Consider the following 16,057-nt stretch of genomic DNA (forward strand, 5'->3'; position numbering starts at 1 on the left):
ACACAGGGGAGCCAATTCCTCTGGTCAGGACTCGGCAGTCCACCTACACCTCAGGTGACCTTAACGACACCCGCTCACACATTTAGTCAGGTGACCCTAACGGTTCAGTTGATGGAGGGGGGTGGGTCCATGACTCACATGCCTCTCAAGCTGTTAACGACCCCGAATACCTGGAAGTCCCCACTAGTCAGTTAGAACCGAAGAAGCCTCTTGGGTGAGAGGCAGAACGTCTTCAAGAGACAAAAACAAGCCCAGTTTCCTACCGTGACCCTTTTTGCGAATGGAGCTCCCCGGATGACTGAGAACCTCTTCACCGACACTAATGGCCCTAGATTTGAACGACTTCTGTGACCTCCCAGTTGCAAAGAGCGGGTCCCTGATGGTCTAGTGGCTAGGATTCGGCGCTCTCACCTCCGCGGCCCGGGTTCGATTCCCGGTCAGGGAATGGTGTTTTTAGCACTGGGATGCCCTCGGGACTCCAAAGAGCCCCAGTCACCTCGAGAAAGAGTGAGTGTGCAAATAAAAACGACCGATGAAGGCTTTGAGACACGTAGCGAACACGCCTTGTGGATTGCTCCAGAGTTTAAGCCTAAGCCAGACCAGCAGCAGGGCTCACAACTGTCGCAGGCCCTCGGTGCAACCCAGCGTTCCAGGTGTTGTCACAAACTTCAGACACTTTCCCCACAGTGGCTGGAAAAACCCTCCGTGTTCGCACAAAGCCTTTGTGACGCCGCAGGACCTCTTAAACGCCATGCACTGGCCGGGAATCGAACCCGGGTCAACTGCTTGGAAGGCAGCTATGCTCACCACTATACCACCAATGCTCGCCACAACAAGCTCAGTGCCATGAGACAAGACGTTGCATGACATTTAGGTGCCTGACTGGATCCGATTCCGACATCCAGATGGCTTTTAGCCAGCCATGGCACTCGTACATGTTTGCACGTGGCTGAGCGCTTCAACAACATAACCCAGCTGGCTCAAGAGTGAAGGGAAGAAGAGCTAAAAGTTGAGACTTGCCGTGGTGCCAAGGATACCAACCTGCACGGGAAAAGCGGGCAATGTGGTGCACGCAGCCCGGTGTAGCGAGGAATGCACAGACCTGTAGACTGGGGAAACTAAACAACCGCTGCATAAGCGCACGGCACAACACAGGGGAGCCAATTCCTCTGGTCAGGACTCGGCAGTCCACCTACACCTCAGGTGACCTTAACGACACCCGCTCACACATTTAGTCAGGTGACCCTAACGGTTCAGTTGATGGAGGGGGGTGGGTCCATGACTCACATGCCTCTCAAGCTGTTAACGACCCCGAATACCTGGAAGTCCCCACTAGTCAGTTAGAACCGAAGAAGCCTCTTGGGTGAGAGGCAGAATGTCTTCAAGAGACAAAAACAAGCCCAGTTTCCTACCGTGACCCTTTTTGCGAATGGAGCTCCCCGGATGACTGAGAACCTCTTCACCGACACTAATGGCCCTAGATTTGAACGACTTCTGTGACCTCCCAGTTGCAAAGAGCGGGTCCCTGATGGTCTAGTGGCTAGGATTCGGCGCTCTCACCGCCGCGGCCCGGGTTCGATTCCCGGTCAGGGAATGGTGTTTTTAGCACTGGGATGCCCTCGGGACTCCAAAGAGCCCCAGTCACCTCGAGAAAGAGTGAGTGTGCAAATAAAGACGACCGATGAAGGCTTTGAGACACGTAGCGAACACGCCTTGTGGATTGCTCCAGAGTTTAAGTTTAAGCCTAAGCCAGAACAGCAGCAGGGCTCACAACTGTCGCAGGCCCTCGGTGCAACCCAGCGTTCCAGGTGTTGTCACAAACTTCAGACACTTTCCCCACAGTGGCTGGAAAAACCCTCCGTGTTCGCACAAAGCCTTTGTGACGCCGCAGGACCTCTTAAACGCCATGCATTGGCCGGGAATCGAACCCGGGTCAACTGCTTGGAAGGCAGCTATGCTCACCACTATACCACCATAGCAAGCTCAGTGCCATGAGACAAGACGTTGCATGACATTTAGGTGCCTGACTGAATCCGATTCCGACATCCAGATGGCTTTTAGCCAGCCATGGCACTCGTACATGTTTGCACGTGGCTGAGCGCTTCAACAACATAACCCAGCTGGCTCAAGAGTGAAGGGAAGAAGAGCTAAAAGTTGAGACTTGCCGTGGTGCCAAGGATACCAACCTGCACGGGAAAAGCGGGCAATGTGGTGCACGCAGCCCGGTGTAGCGAGGAATGCACAGACCTGTAGACTGGGGAAACTAAACAACCGCTGCATAAGCGCACGGCACAACACAGGGGAGCCAATTCCTCTGGTCAGGACTCGGCAGTCCACCTACACCTCAGGTGACCTTAACGACACCCGCTCACACATTTAGTCAGGTGACCCTAACGGTTCAGTTGATGGAGGGGGGTGGGTCCATGACTCACATGCCTCTCCAAGCTGTTAACGACCCCGAATACCTGGAAGTCCCCACTAGTCAGTTAGAACCGAAGAAGCCTCTTGGGTGAGAGGCAGAACGTCTTCAAGAGACAAAAACAAGCCCAGTTTCCTACCGTGACCCTTTTTGCGAATGGAGCTCCCCGGATGACTGAGAACCTCTTCACCGACACTAATGGCCCTAGATTTGAACGACTTCTGTGACCTCCCAGTTGCAAAGAGCGGGTCCCTGATGGTCTAGTGGCTAGGATTCGGCGCTCTCACCGCCGCGGCCCGGGTTCGATTCCCGGTCAGGGAATGGTGTTTTTAGCACTGGGATGCCCTCGGGACTCCAAAGAGCCCCAGTCACCTCGAGAAAGAGTGAGTGTGCAAATAAAGACGACCGATGAAGGCTTTGAGACACGTAGCGAACACGCCTTGTGGATTGCTCCAGAGTTTAAGTTTAAGCCTAAGCCAGACCAGCAGCAGGGTTCACAACTGTCGCAGGCCCTTGGTGCAACCCAGTGTTCCAGGTGTTGTCACAAACTTCAGACACTTTCCCCACAGTGGCTGGAAAAACCCTCCGTGTTCGCACAAAGCCTTTGTGACGCCGCAGGACCTCTTAAACGCCATGCATTGGCCGGGAATCGAACCCGGGTCAACTGCTTGGAAGGCAGCTATGCTCACCACTATACCACCAATGCTCGCCACAGCAAGCTCAGCGCCATGAGACAAGACGTTGCATGACATTTACGTGCCTGACTGGATCCGATTCCGACATCCAGATGGCTTTTAGCCAGCCATGGCACTCGTACATGTTTGCACGTGGCTGAGCGCTTCAACAACATAACCCAGCTGGCTCAAGAGTGAAGGGAAGAAGAGCTAAAAGTTGAGACTTGCCGTGGTGCCAAGGATACCAACCTGCACGGGAAAAGCGGGCAATGTGGTGCACGCAGCCCGGTGTAGCGAGGAATGCACAGACCTGTAGACTGGGGAAACTAAACAACCGCTGCATCTGTATCTATGGAAGACAATTTCTTCCAATATGATAGAAAAAATGTGCATGTGCCTCTTCTCAAGAGCTTCGTGCACAGCGTGTCAACATGTAGAGAAACTGAAAGCTTCTTTTAGTAGCCATTACTAAATTATGAGTTGACAGTTGCTGTAGGAGGTGGGGCTAAGTGAAGGGTCACTTGATACTTATTGCTCTTTTGAATGATTAGAGAGGCTGCTTTCAGTCATTTCTAACGCTTTCATGTGCGCAGCAATGTCAGTGTTCCTTAAGTCATTACACACATTTTCACAGTATGAACTTTAGCTTTCTCGTCTCTTCTCCTCTCCTCTCCTCTCCTCTCTGGTCTGGTCTGAAGGTTTGTCTTGTGACTCTGCTCAGACACTCTCCAGCTCCTTTCACTGATCAGGGCTGAAAATCGTCCTCCCTCTGTGATAAGTGCTGCTGTCGGCTGCACACACACACACACACATATAAACACACACTCACGTTTGAGTTCAGCTTCTTTTATTTCATTTATCCAACTATGATCTTATTTACATAAATATACATAATTAGTGTGCGTTAGTCAGTTCATGCATATATAACTACCACACACTTCTCTTCTAATTGCTTTCTTTCTGTCTCAGATTCACTCGCATACAACAGCACACAATGCAATTCCCCAAACTGTGTTTAGTGTAGATGGTGCATTCAGCATGGAGCTTCCAATGAATAACTAATGAGATGGATTTTGGAATCAGCTTCAAAGGGAATCATGTAGAGCACAGGAGCAAACACACTCCCCAGAGTGTGTTTAATAACTTGCTTTAACACACTTCATGTCTGTCTGTCTCAAATTTAACTTTACTCTCTGATTTTCTTTCTGTGATGTTGCATCATTCATGCCGCGAGTTACAGAGTTTCTTGTTGTGTTTAAGTGATTCATCACATTGATCTCTCCTGTTTGGTGACTGAGGATTTTCATAAGTCACTGAACAGTCAGCAAAGATAAAGATGAGGACTAATTTACTGCACTTTGACTGCTGGCTGTTTGTTCAGTCTCCCCGAACAATCAATGGCCCAACTGTGCAGATGTTAGCTGTAAGTTAACTAGAAAAGTACACACCTACCATGCGTGTTTTCTTTTTATCATCTTTACTTTCTTTAGTTTTTCACTCTAACTGGCATAAAGAATGTTTAAAGGTTCAAGATGGAACTTTCAGGAAATCCTTCAGTCAACTGCAGTGAGCATCCTGTTGCTCGCACTCCTGAACACCGAAATGAACCCTGATGACTGAAAAGTAAATCATATTTAGAACTATAAGAATCCCACACTGTAAAATCTGGCTGAAAAGACGTTGATAAAAAAGCTTTCCCAATGTCTAAGAAACATTGATTTTGGTTGAAAATGATAAATGAAAACACATGTATTTCATGTTGCTGAAGACCATCCATGTTCAGTTTTAGTTGAAAGTGAAAGGAGAAAAGTTGTCGCTGAAATTGCAGATGGACTAAACACAGCCCAAAATATAAGCATCTATTTTTGGGCTATATTTGGACCAAATCCAATGGACCAAACAAGACCCAGATTTCAACATCTAATTTTGAGCTACATTTGGACCAAATCGGCTGGACTAAACACGGCCCAATTGTCAACGTCTAATTTTTTGCTAAATAGAGATCACGGTGGACTGACCAGATTTAGCTTGGAAGATAACATTGAACTGATTGTTGCTTGGTGAGATGCACTCGGCGTGATGTACAGAGTACAGATCCCGCCAGGCAACAGATGGTGAAGCATCTACTGCAATGTAACCACAACTGCCAGATTGCTCTACCAGCATTAATATGACTCCCACATACACTGTCTCTAGCTGAAACAAGATTTCAAACAAAGATGATTATAATAGTTCATTTTTATACCTATTTTTTCCATAGGTATTGTTAGTTTTAGATTTTGAAGGCTTTTGATACATTTTTAAATTGTCTGTATTTGGGAATTCCTGTCTGATACAAGGGTGTTTTCTGGCACAGAGCAGGTTTAAACCAGAACATTTCATAAATTATATATATTAATAATTTCCAAACATTAGGCAATTGGTTTTAGTATTGTTTGTTAAGTAATTAAAGGCATAATATGTAAATTTTAAAGTGGTGTGGGAACATGGAAGTTAGTTATTCACATTTAAACAACAACCAAAGCTTTTGAAAATTGATATGGTATGATATTTAAGTTTTTACTCATGTTACCCATGTGTGCCCTTTTCCTGGAAATTATAGCAACTAGCAACTAACTAGTATTGGCTAGAAGAAAACACAAATAAATTACAGATTTCCCTGTTTGAACATTGTTGGAAACATTTGGGATAATATAAATACACAACTCAACAAAATATACATCATAGGTCTCGCCTTTTTAAACATTTTAATACAGAAATATTACATATTATACTGAAATATTACATATTATACCCTTAATCAATGGGCAATCTTTGTTCTTTCTCTCACCTATGGTCATGAAGGGTGGGTCAAGACTGGAAGAACGAGATTGCGGATACAAGCGGCCAAAATGGGTTTTCTCAGGAGGGTGGCTGGTATCTCCCTTAGGGTTAGGGTGAGAAGCTCAGTCATCCGTGAGGGACTTGGAGTAGAGCTGCTGCTCCTTTACATAGAAAGAAGCCAGTTGAGGTGGTTCGGGCATCTTGTAAGGATCCCATCTGGTCGCCACCATAGGGAGGTGTTTCAGGCATGTCCAGCTGGGAGGAGGCCATGGCGGAGACCGAGGACTAGGTGGAGGGATTATATCTCTGTCCTGGCCTGGAAACGCCTGGGGATCCCCCAGTCAGAGCTGGTTAATGTAGCCAGGGAACGGGATGTCTGGAGTCCCCTGCTGCAACTGTTACCCCCGTGACCCAATTTTGGATAAGTGGTTGAAGACGGATGGATGGATGGATGGACCTTTAATCACGCTATACAAAAAAGTTTTTAGGGTAAATAATGGTGAATGTTCATTGTGTGAATCGTCATTGTGCACATGCACACAACAGCAGCTGAGATTCAAATATTGCAGCACTAAGAATGTTCAAATGCCCAGGGTGCCATCTCACATCTCACATTTGATGGATTGATGGATTTTTTTGGTTTGATCTGTAGTTCAAATTACTAAGGGGGAATTACTCCCCCAAAAAAGACATGAGCACCCCTAAAAACCTACTTGGAGAAATTTGAGGGGAGCTCTAAAACATAATGTTCCTGCAATAAATAATAGTACATATATTTCAATCTTCTGTGTTTATTCGGTCATTACAATTTCTGAATTATTGTCTTCACTAATTGTTAATTGACTGTCTCTTGTACAGTAGAATGTTTTGTGCACTAACCCTGAAACTGACCTGTTGCGCACTTCCATTTAAGTGCATACATGTGACATGTTTTGTAATGGTGTGCATTCATATCCTGTATTGATCCTACTGATGTGAGCATTGTCTCAAAACTAGACTTTGTATTGGTAGTATCAATACTTGAGGGATTGATCTGCCCAGCTCTCGTCCCTGCAAAATAGAGTCAGGGGGAACTTATAGAAATGTTTACATAGCACATTATCAAATGGGGATGCAAGCCAAGGCCATTAACCCTCATGAGGGGTTCAGGTCAAGGTGACCCCTTTTAATTTTTATTGAAAATTTATTTTGTTTTTATGTTTCTTTGTTTGTGTCTTTATTTAATGAATTAGGCCTACTTTCACTACCACAAGAATAATGTTCTGTTCACACACAGAGACTTAAAGTATACTGGCTTCTGCTCACTTTACTGTTACTACTGTTGCTCTACATTGAACCAGAACAGTTCAAACAGTGTTTTGGGAAAATGTTTCACCAGCACAACCTCTCAGAATGCATAAAAAAAAAAAGTTTTTCTTTATGCTGTACTTTCAAGTCAGTCCACATGTGGCATCTCAGCTGATGTGTGAAGATCTGAGTTCCAGCATCTCACCTCTTGCTGTTTCAGAGTTCGTATTTGTGCTGCCATCACGCTTTGACTCCTTATCCTGCCTGGCGCCTCCCCCTCCTCTCCTCCCTGCCCAGAATCTCGTGTCTGGAGTGTGACGGAACGTTGGAGGCCTCAGTTCTCGCCATCCTCTCAGCTCCCTGCTCTGTCTCACCTGCTGACACCTGCCAGCGCAGCATCAGTATCCACACAAACCAACAATCCCCAGGAGGTGAAGGCACGCAGAGATAATTCCCTCTTCCACACTCTGACAACCGTTGATCTCTGTTTTACATTTCATCTTCTTGTATCGTGCTGTTTGAGAGCATTTCTTCACTTTTTGATCTGTTGTTTTCTAAATTCCTTTTGTTTTGCTGCCGTCTGTCTTTTCTTCTTCCAGTATTTCTCCTCCTCGTTGCCTCAGGAGGCTCCTGGCTGAGACGCTGAACGCTGCAACTGTCAAGACCATAAACTCCCTTAAAGGTAGATGAAGCTGCTCTGGTGATGTGAGGCACATCACACACACAAGCACACACACACATACAGTCTGTGTACTCATTGGTTAACCCTGTGTACTCCTCTCCTGCTCAGTCATTAAAGAAATCCATATGCTAAGATAACAATCCACAACTCCACATGTGGATTGTATAGATTAAACAGATGATCCAGTTATCATCCACTCACCTGTCACTCATATAGCCAATAGTTATCATGAAACAGATATTTAACACACCAACAGGAGCTTGCATACCACCATACTGTCCACAAAAAGTACATGTTAAAAGCCCTCATTATCATTGCTTCATTATTTAGTTTTCAGGTCACCCCATTCTTCTGAACCTGATGTCAAACTCAGCACAAATGTTCACATTGGCTCACTGAACTGATTTGGTGATCAAAGGTCACAGTGACCTCACTAAGAATATTTTTGTCTATAATTCAAGATTTCATATGCTAATTATGACAAAATTATACACAAATATCTAACAGAATAAAATGATGAGGTGATTAAACTTTATATTCAAACTGTCAAAGGTCAACTTCACTGTGACATCATAATGTTCAGCTCTCTATCAGTCCTCTGTCCTCCTCTGTAAAAATAGTCTCTAAGTGCAGACAGCATGTTTCTACCTGGAAATGATTCACTGAAATCACACATGTATGGTGAGAACTTAGAGAGTAGTGGTAGGTTCTATATTAAATTCCTTCAAAGTCTTCACTACATACATTACGTGAGTCTGAACAGACATGAATGTAGAATATAACTTGACTGGTTGGTGGAGACAAACAACTGTGAGGCAGTAATTCTGACTTCTCACTCTTCTTAACCAGCCAATAGGGGCCGCAAATGATGAACAACTGCTTCTATTTGAAATCTTGTTTCAGCTCAGGACAATGTATGTGGAACTCATGTTAATGTTGGCAGAACTTAACAAATCTCTGTTGGTTGCATCAGTTGTGGTGGCATTGCAGTAGGTGTTTCACCATTGGTTGTCTGACAGGGATCTGCACTTTGCTGAGTGACCTTTTTTACTTTAATTTTTGTTTTTTGCTTGTACTGAAATGGTGCGACAGGGCCTGTAAGCCCATCTCTGTGATAGATATTTTTTATTGCTTTACACAAACTTCTGTTTCTGCTCTGTTCTGCTCTTGTTGCCTTCAGTCAGTGTGCTCCAGTATACTTTGGATTAATTTTACAAGTCTTTCTTGTTACGAGAATATCCTTACCTTCAGAGAAGGCCAGGCCTGTGCTTCCTGTGAGTCATTAGTATGGCAAAGATCTCACAGACTGTCACAGGCACTAAGCTCAGGAACAAGCATGATGATGAGGAGAGGAGTTTGTCCTGCAAGCACTGCTGCCATCTTGGCTCTTTATACAATTGGCAATCTTTCTGGAGGGAAAATAAGATTAAATGTGAAAATTAAATAATTTTTTAATTTAAGTGTGGTAAAGCAGCATTTCATTCAGTTCATAAAAGGTGAGAGATCTAAATTTGCACTGGCCTTCTTTTCAGCTCATCACCAACACTTACAGGGTTAGCGATGACTTCAGTGATTACTATAGCGGCCACTGGAGTGGCATAGGGTAACTAAGGTTAAGTGAACAGATGACCTTTTTCTGCCTTGAATATCTACGGCTTCCTTTTCTGCATTATAGATAAAATCAAACATATGACCAGTCAATTGCATTGCCTCTGCAGACCCTCACAGGTGTTATATTCTGGCTCATTAGAGCCATGGTCAGGTTGAAGAGTTATGTTGCCAAGAGTGTGAGGGAAATGTCAATCACAGCCCACAAAGTTCAGAAAAGATATCTACTCAGTTAAAATGAGAAGATGAATGTGCCATGTCACTAAGATGGACTTTGGACTGTCATTAGTAATACCCCTAAATGTTTTAGTTTTTATAACATTGGGATGATTCATGCATTGTCTGTGATTGGCCCTTCCTAATTCCGACCCCCTTTTATCCTGTCCTCCAATAACAGTTGAGCAAGCTTTGAACCACGGTCAACTTTCTCCTTTCCTTATATGCTATGTGCTTGGCTTGTCTATATTGAAAAGAATAAACAATTTTGAAGGTGCTTAAACTGTTGCTGGATGACCACATATGAATGGTCACATCTACCGTTAGCTAATGTTAGCAAAATGCTAACTAACAAACAAGCTAATCAAGCTGTCCAGTTAGCTAGTGTTTTGGTAAAATCAGCTAATGCTAGCTAACTAATGAGTTGATATACATCATCATTAGCTAGTTAAAAGAAAAATCTGTAATATATTTGCTGTAATAAATCATAAAATGCCAATTACATGTCATCAGAGATCAAGGAAACATGTTAAGGTGACATACTTGCTACTCTGACAACAACACTGCAGCTGCAATGATTTCTATTCTGAGCCAAAATAACTTTTTGGACGCCCATTTCATGTTAATCAAAGTTCAAATTAATGTTGAATGTTCGCCGAATGAATAAGAATCAGTTTATAAGTCATAAGAAATCATTAATAAACTTTTAAACAGAGTAGAAGTAGTACCTCCTGCTGGCAGTCTAAGCATCCCAGAGTCTGAGGAGAAGGGGACTGGGGGGAACAACTGACTACAACCATAGATCATATATTAAATAGGATTTCAACATATTGAATATACAGTCTATGGCTCCATCTCATAGACTGCAGTACTAATTCTTGCATGTGCAATTGTTACATACACCAATCAGACATAACATTATGACCACCTGCCTAATATTGTGTTGGTCCCCCTTTTGCTGCCAAAACAGCCCTGACCCGTCGAGGCATGGGCTCCACTAGACCCCTGAAGGTGTGCTGTGGTACCTGGCACCAAGATGTTAGCAGCAGATCCTTTAAGTCCTGTAAGTTGTGAGGTGGGGCCTCCATGGATCAGACTTGTTTGTTCAGCACATCCCATAGATGCTCAATTGGATTGAGATCTGGAGAATTTGGAGGCCAAGTCAACACCTCAAACTCATTGTTGTGCTCCTCAAACCATTCCTGAACCATTTTTGCTTTGTGGCACAGAGCATTATCCTGCTGAAAGAGGCCACAGCCATCACGTAATACCATTTCCATGAAAGGGTGTACATGGTCTGCAACAATGCTTAGGTAGGTGGTACGTGTCAAAGTAACATCCACATGGATGGCAGGACCCAAGGTTTCCCAGCAGAACATTGCCCAAAGCATCACACTGCCTCTGCTGGCTTGCCTTCTTCCCATGGTGCATCCTTGTGCCATGTGTTCCCCAGGTAAGCAACACACACGCACTCGGCCATCCACGAGATGTAAAAGAAACGACTATTCATCAGACCAGGCCACCTTCTTCCATTGCTCCGTGGTCAAGCTCTGATGTTCACGTCTATTGTTGGTGCTTTCGGCAGTGCACAGGGGTCAGCATGGACACCCTGACTGGTCTGCAGCTATGCAGCCCCATACGCAACAAACTGCGAAGTACTGTGTATTCTTACACCTTTCTATCAGAACAAGCATTAACTTCTTCAACAATTTGAACAACAGTAGCTCATCTGTTGGATCGGACCATACGGGCCAGCCTTCGCTCCCCATGTACATCAATGAGCCTTGGCTGCCCATGACCCTGTCACCGGTTCACTATCACTATCACAATTTGGCCCTTGTCAAACTCACTCAAATCCTTATGCTTGCCCATTTTTCCTGCTTCTAACACATCAACTCTGAGGACAAAATGTTCACTTGCTGCCTAATATATCCCACCCACTAACAGATGCCATGATGAAGACATAATCAGTGTTATTCACTTCACCTGTCAGTGCTCATAATGTTATGCCTGATCGGTGTATTGCTCCTTTAACTAGTGTTTTGCTATTAGCTAACTTAAGGTGTAAATATATGTTGCTTTTGCAAGAAAAGAAGAAAGTTGACCAAGGTGACATGCTTGCTCAACTGTTATTGGAGCACAGAGAAAAAGGGTGTGGCATAGTAAGGGTTAATTATGCCTACCTGTGCATTTGACCCAGTCTCCTCTCTCTGTGAACAAATAATTTGACTTTTGACTTTCAAATTGCATTCTGTGCACACACTTAAGTCCAATTTTTCTTGTGATGTTCCAGCACTTGCCCTTAAACTTCTGTTGGGAGCAGATCGATAGTCAGTTGACCTTCATATTCATGGTGACAAAAATAAACACAGTTAAACTAATGTAACTTATTTAATTTACGTATCATAACGTTATATAATTTAACTGTGTTATGTTGTTGACTTACGGATGTATGTTACAAGAAGTCTATACTGACTCTTGCACCATGTTTACACCTAGTATTAAAATGTAATCTGTATCTGGGTAAGTTATCCAGATTGATGTATGGATTGCATTTACATCTACATAAGATCCAAACACATTGTAAGCTGGACTACCTCCAGATGTGGTCAGGCAAATCTGATCACATTCTGATCATGCAGCATTTACATTTTGCCTTAACCTGCATTTTTCCTTATCTGGATAACTTATCTAGATACAGACTGCATTGTAATACCAGGTGTAAATGTGGTGTAGTTTTTCCCATCTCCTGGGTGAAGTCCTGTGGTTGTCTGACCCATCCATCAAACCCAGCCTCCACCCTTTGTGGACTCTTTACACTACGTCACCTGACATTTTTTCTGCATGATGTTTGGACACATCTGCTCCCCAGAGATGTTAATGAAGGACTGATAAATTGAACTTGTAATATTTGTCCACAAATTGAAGAGACAGCAGTAGTTCATCAGAGGCTTTGGGCTTCACTGCTGTGATGATCAATGATCCTTCCTTATTTACAGTATAAAACATATAGACATGTTCTGCCTGCCGCATGTTCAAGTTAACATATGGAGCTGAGAACATCAATACATCAATACAGTTAGATTGATGTACACTTAGACTTCCTGTGTTTAACACCATATAACCGTGTGTGTGTGTGTGTCTGTCTGTGTGTGTCCTCTGTGTGAACCCCTGCACTGTATTTCACCCTCACTGCAAACCCACTGATCTCAGATCTGTGTCAGAAGTGGAATCAGTCAGTACACGGTGTGTCTGATGATGTTGTAGCTCTTCCCTGTGGTCATCCTGCACAGAGCATCAGATACTGAGTGGTCCTGCTCAGTGTTTGATCTGACCACTAGATGGAGCCGTTGGATACAGAACCCCCAGAGTGCCTGTCTGCTGAACTGTCAGACTGGATGTGGGTAGAGCACATTCAGCAATCGGTATTCAGGACATTCAGCAATCGGTATTCTGCTGCTGTGCGAGTAATTGTTTTGTATTTTAGGTATATTAGAAAAATGGAATCAGACAATCAGCACTGACTATAGATGCAGTGAGAGTCATCACTGCAAATCAGGGACTGCATCAGGACTTCGGGTTCTGTATTTTAATGACTTCTGCCATTATCAGTGGGCTGAACTGCAAAATACTCAGTTATGTTGGATTAAATGCCCACCTACTGGCTAAAAGGGTTCCCCAGTGATTTGGGATTGCTCTTTAATAAAGTTGGGGGACTCATAAGAGACCAGTTTTAACAAAAAATTGTCAAAATGAAAACAGATATCCTGACTTTTAGTCCCTTGTATGGATCAAGAAACGCTGGATCCTACATTTCCCATAGTGCAGCTCAATATCATCTTTCATTTGACCTTCTCTGCCTGGTAAACATCTCCATCTTTCAAACTCCAAACACCATCCAGTCATTTAAGGACACAGGGAAACTAGAGGCCTGATTGATCCCATTCAAGCTCCATCACTTCTCCTTGGTATCCCGATTGCTCAGGTCTGAATTTTATATCTCGAGTTTTAAGATGGGTATACGCTACGTGTCCCAGACAACAAAATGACCAGTGTGAGAGAAATGTGGTGATATCTGTGGCCTTGGCTCTGAGTTTGACTAAGCCAATCTGACCAACTGAATATTTTGACATGCATGATATTTTCAGACCGTTCTTTGTCCTGTTACATCTATTTCATCATTCCTGTCTCATTATGTCTTAATATGTCTTGTCACATCTTTTATATTGTTTTCGTCTTGTTATGTATGTCATGCATGATATGCACTGACGGATACATTAAGGAATCATCTTTTCTATGTGTTATCGCGAAGGCGGCGCACAATGATGCAAAATAAAAATAATCAATAATTCCCCTCAAATGCATTGAAACTAAGTAATGTGTCTGTTTTGAAAATGTGAGGAGGTGAAAGTACAGATTAAAAAAGTAAAAAGTTGTCAGAAAAATCAAATACTCAAGTAAAGTGCAGATACCTGAAAAATCTACTCAAGTAGATAAGTACTAGTAAGCATTAGTATTAAGTTATTTCCTGCCTCTGCTATCTTTGGACATGTGCAATACAATGTGTTGTCATCATCCATTTTTGTTTTCTGACTTGTGCTGGAACGTGGTCAGCTCAGGTGTGACGGTATTTCCAGCTACAACTTTGAAGGAAAATGGAATGCAGCATATGTCCACTTAAAACTGAAAGCAGTATACCAACATAAATCTAGTTAATATTATGATTAGATTACTGTCGATTGAGTGCTGGGTCTATTTGGTTTGGGCATACTCAAACCTCTACAATGAAATGGAAAGAGATGGAGAGAAAGACAGATGTTCACTAGTCCGTGATAAAAGTGAGTTAGCAGGAAAAGAACAGATAGTCATTAATCACTGTGACCGCTCTGGACAGGACTGACTCTACCGGACACTGCAGCTCTGCAATGTATAGATAGTGTCTCCACACACACACACACACACACAGTGTAGTTCATCTCTGTGTCCTGAATGACCTCAGAAGGAGGCCTGTTGCTGAGCTCTTACATAACGCCTGATGCCTCCTGACCAGGCAGACCAATCAATAAGAGTCCAGCGCAGAGGGAGAAGTGTCGGCTGAAGCAGAGCGGCCTGATGGGAAGATGAGACAGACCTCGATGAGACCTGCTCGAGGGAGTGACAGCCAACAGGGGGAAAGGATTAGCATGGCTGTCACTAAATATGACAAGGCATGCTAATTAGGCATGACTGGTAAGACAGATTAGCAGAGGCAGTCAACTGGGCAGTCAGTCACTGCTGTCAAGCATTGCAGACAAAATATTTGACCAGAAAGACTGCATTTTTCTGTGTCTTTTATCATTAATGGGGAAAACATTGCCTTAAATGTTCCCAAAAAGAATATGCACTGATTGCAAGTTGCTTTGGATAAAAGTGTCAGCTGAATAAATGTAAGATAATGTAATGAACAGCTTCACCACAATGTCCACCCAATGCTACCATGTGCCAACTCACTACCCCTGCATGTAGACAGTTGCAGCCATTAAAACCACAGCCTGTCACAGCCCTGGAAGCAGTCAGTCATACCACTGTGTAAACTAACAAGCTGCTAGTTATCTTAACATAAGCTGCAATTATACAGACTTTTGGCTGAGTTACAGACCATGGAGACAGCCCTCCTAAGAAGAACTCCAACTCATCCAGACTGCAAAGCAGCAAAAATTTAGTTTTTAAATGAATCACATCAAGGTGTGCTTAGTGGTCTATTCACAGTACAACCATAGGTAAACAGGTTGAATGCAATGGGCTCCAACCACAGGACAGCCTTTATCGTGCAGACTATGCTGCCATCCTTTATATCAGAAAAAAAGTGGCCCCATCAAGGAAAAGTGGAACGATCATTCAAGTTGGAATTACATGTTGGAAACTCAGGCAAGATCCATCTAGCCCACTAGAGCAAAATAGAAGCACACACACACCAGCAGTGTTTCCTTTTAATCAATTTTTACTTAACTTTTACTAATATCACTTGGGTGATATTATTATAGAGCATTATTTCCTTTTAATTTAATAGGATGCTACAAGGATGATGTATTTTGTGGAAATTAGCAGTGCCCCAATTTCCTGCACAAAAACCTAATGGTGTCTTTTCCACTGGGTTTACTGCAGAATTCAGCTCTGTAGCAACAAAAGTTTATGATACTGACACATTTTGTTCAGCAAGATAATTGTCACTACCTAATAATTCTTTAATGATTTTTGAAGCGATTGCTTCAAGGTTAGCCAATGATAAGCTATAAATAAACTACACTGATCGCTTGACTTCAACATCACCACTACTAAGCTTCCAACTTATAATTTGATTTCACTATA

The 16,057-nt window shown here is 43.4% G+C and overlaps 6 non-coding genes across 6 annotated transcripts; 3 read left to right on the plus strand and 3 right to left on the minus strand.

The window, feature by feature from the left end:
• Positions 1–373: 373 nt before the first annotated feature.
• On the plus strand, positions 374–445 carry trnae-cuc (transfer RNA glutamic acid (anticodon CUC)). The gene has a single exon. It is a non-coding gene; the product is annotated as a tRNA-Glu (tRNA).
• A 307-nt stretch (positions 446–752) lies between these two features.
• Positions 753–824, minus strand: trnag-ucc (transfer RNA glycine (anticodon UCC)). The gene has a single exon. It is a non-coding gene; the product is annotated as a tRNA-Gly (tRNA).
• A 698-nt stretch (positions 825–1,522) lies between these two features.
• On the plus strand, positions 1,523–1,594 carry trnae-cuc (transfer RNA glutamic acid (anticodon CUC)). Its single transcript has one exon. It is a non-coding gene; the product is annotated as a tRNA-Glu (tRNA).
• Positions 1,595–1,907: 313 nt separating this feature from the next.
• trnag-ucc (transfer RNA glycine (anticodon UCC)) lies at positions 1,908–1,979 on the minus strand. The gene has a single exon. It is a non-coding gene; the product is annotated as a tRNA-Gly (tRNA).
• Positions 1,980–2,668: 689 nt separating this feature from the next.
• trnae-cuc (transfer RNA glutamic acid (anticodon CUC)) lies at positions 2,669–2,740 on the plus strand. Its single transcript has one exon. It is a non-coding gene; the product is annotated as a tRNA-Glu (tRNA).
• A 313-nt stretch (positions 2,741–3,053) lies between these two features.
• On the minus strand, positions 3,054–3,125 carry trnag-ucc (transfer RNA glycine (anticodon UCC)). Its single transcript has one exon. It is a non-coding gene; the product is annotated as a tRNA-Gly (tRNA).
• Between the last annotated feature and the right edge of the window lie 12,932 nt (positions 3,126–16,057).

Source organism: Lutjanus erythropterus, chromosome 22, assembly GCF_056507025.1.
Source record: "Lutjanus erythropterus isolate fLutEry1 chromosome 22, fLutEry1.hap2, whole genome shotgun sequence".
In the NCBI taxonomy this organism is placed as follows: Eukaryota; Metazoa; Chordata; class Actinopteri; order Lutjaniformes; family Lutjanidae; genus Lutjanus; species Lutjanus erythropterus.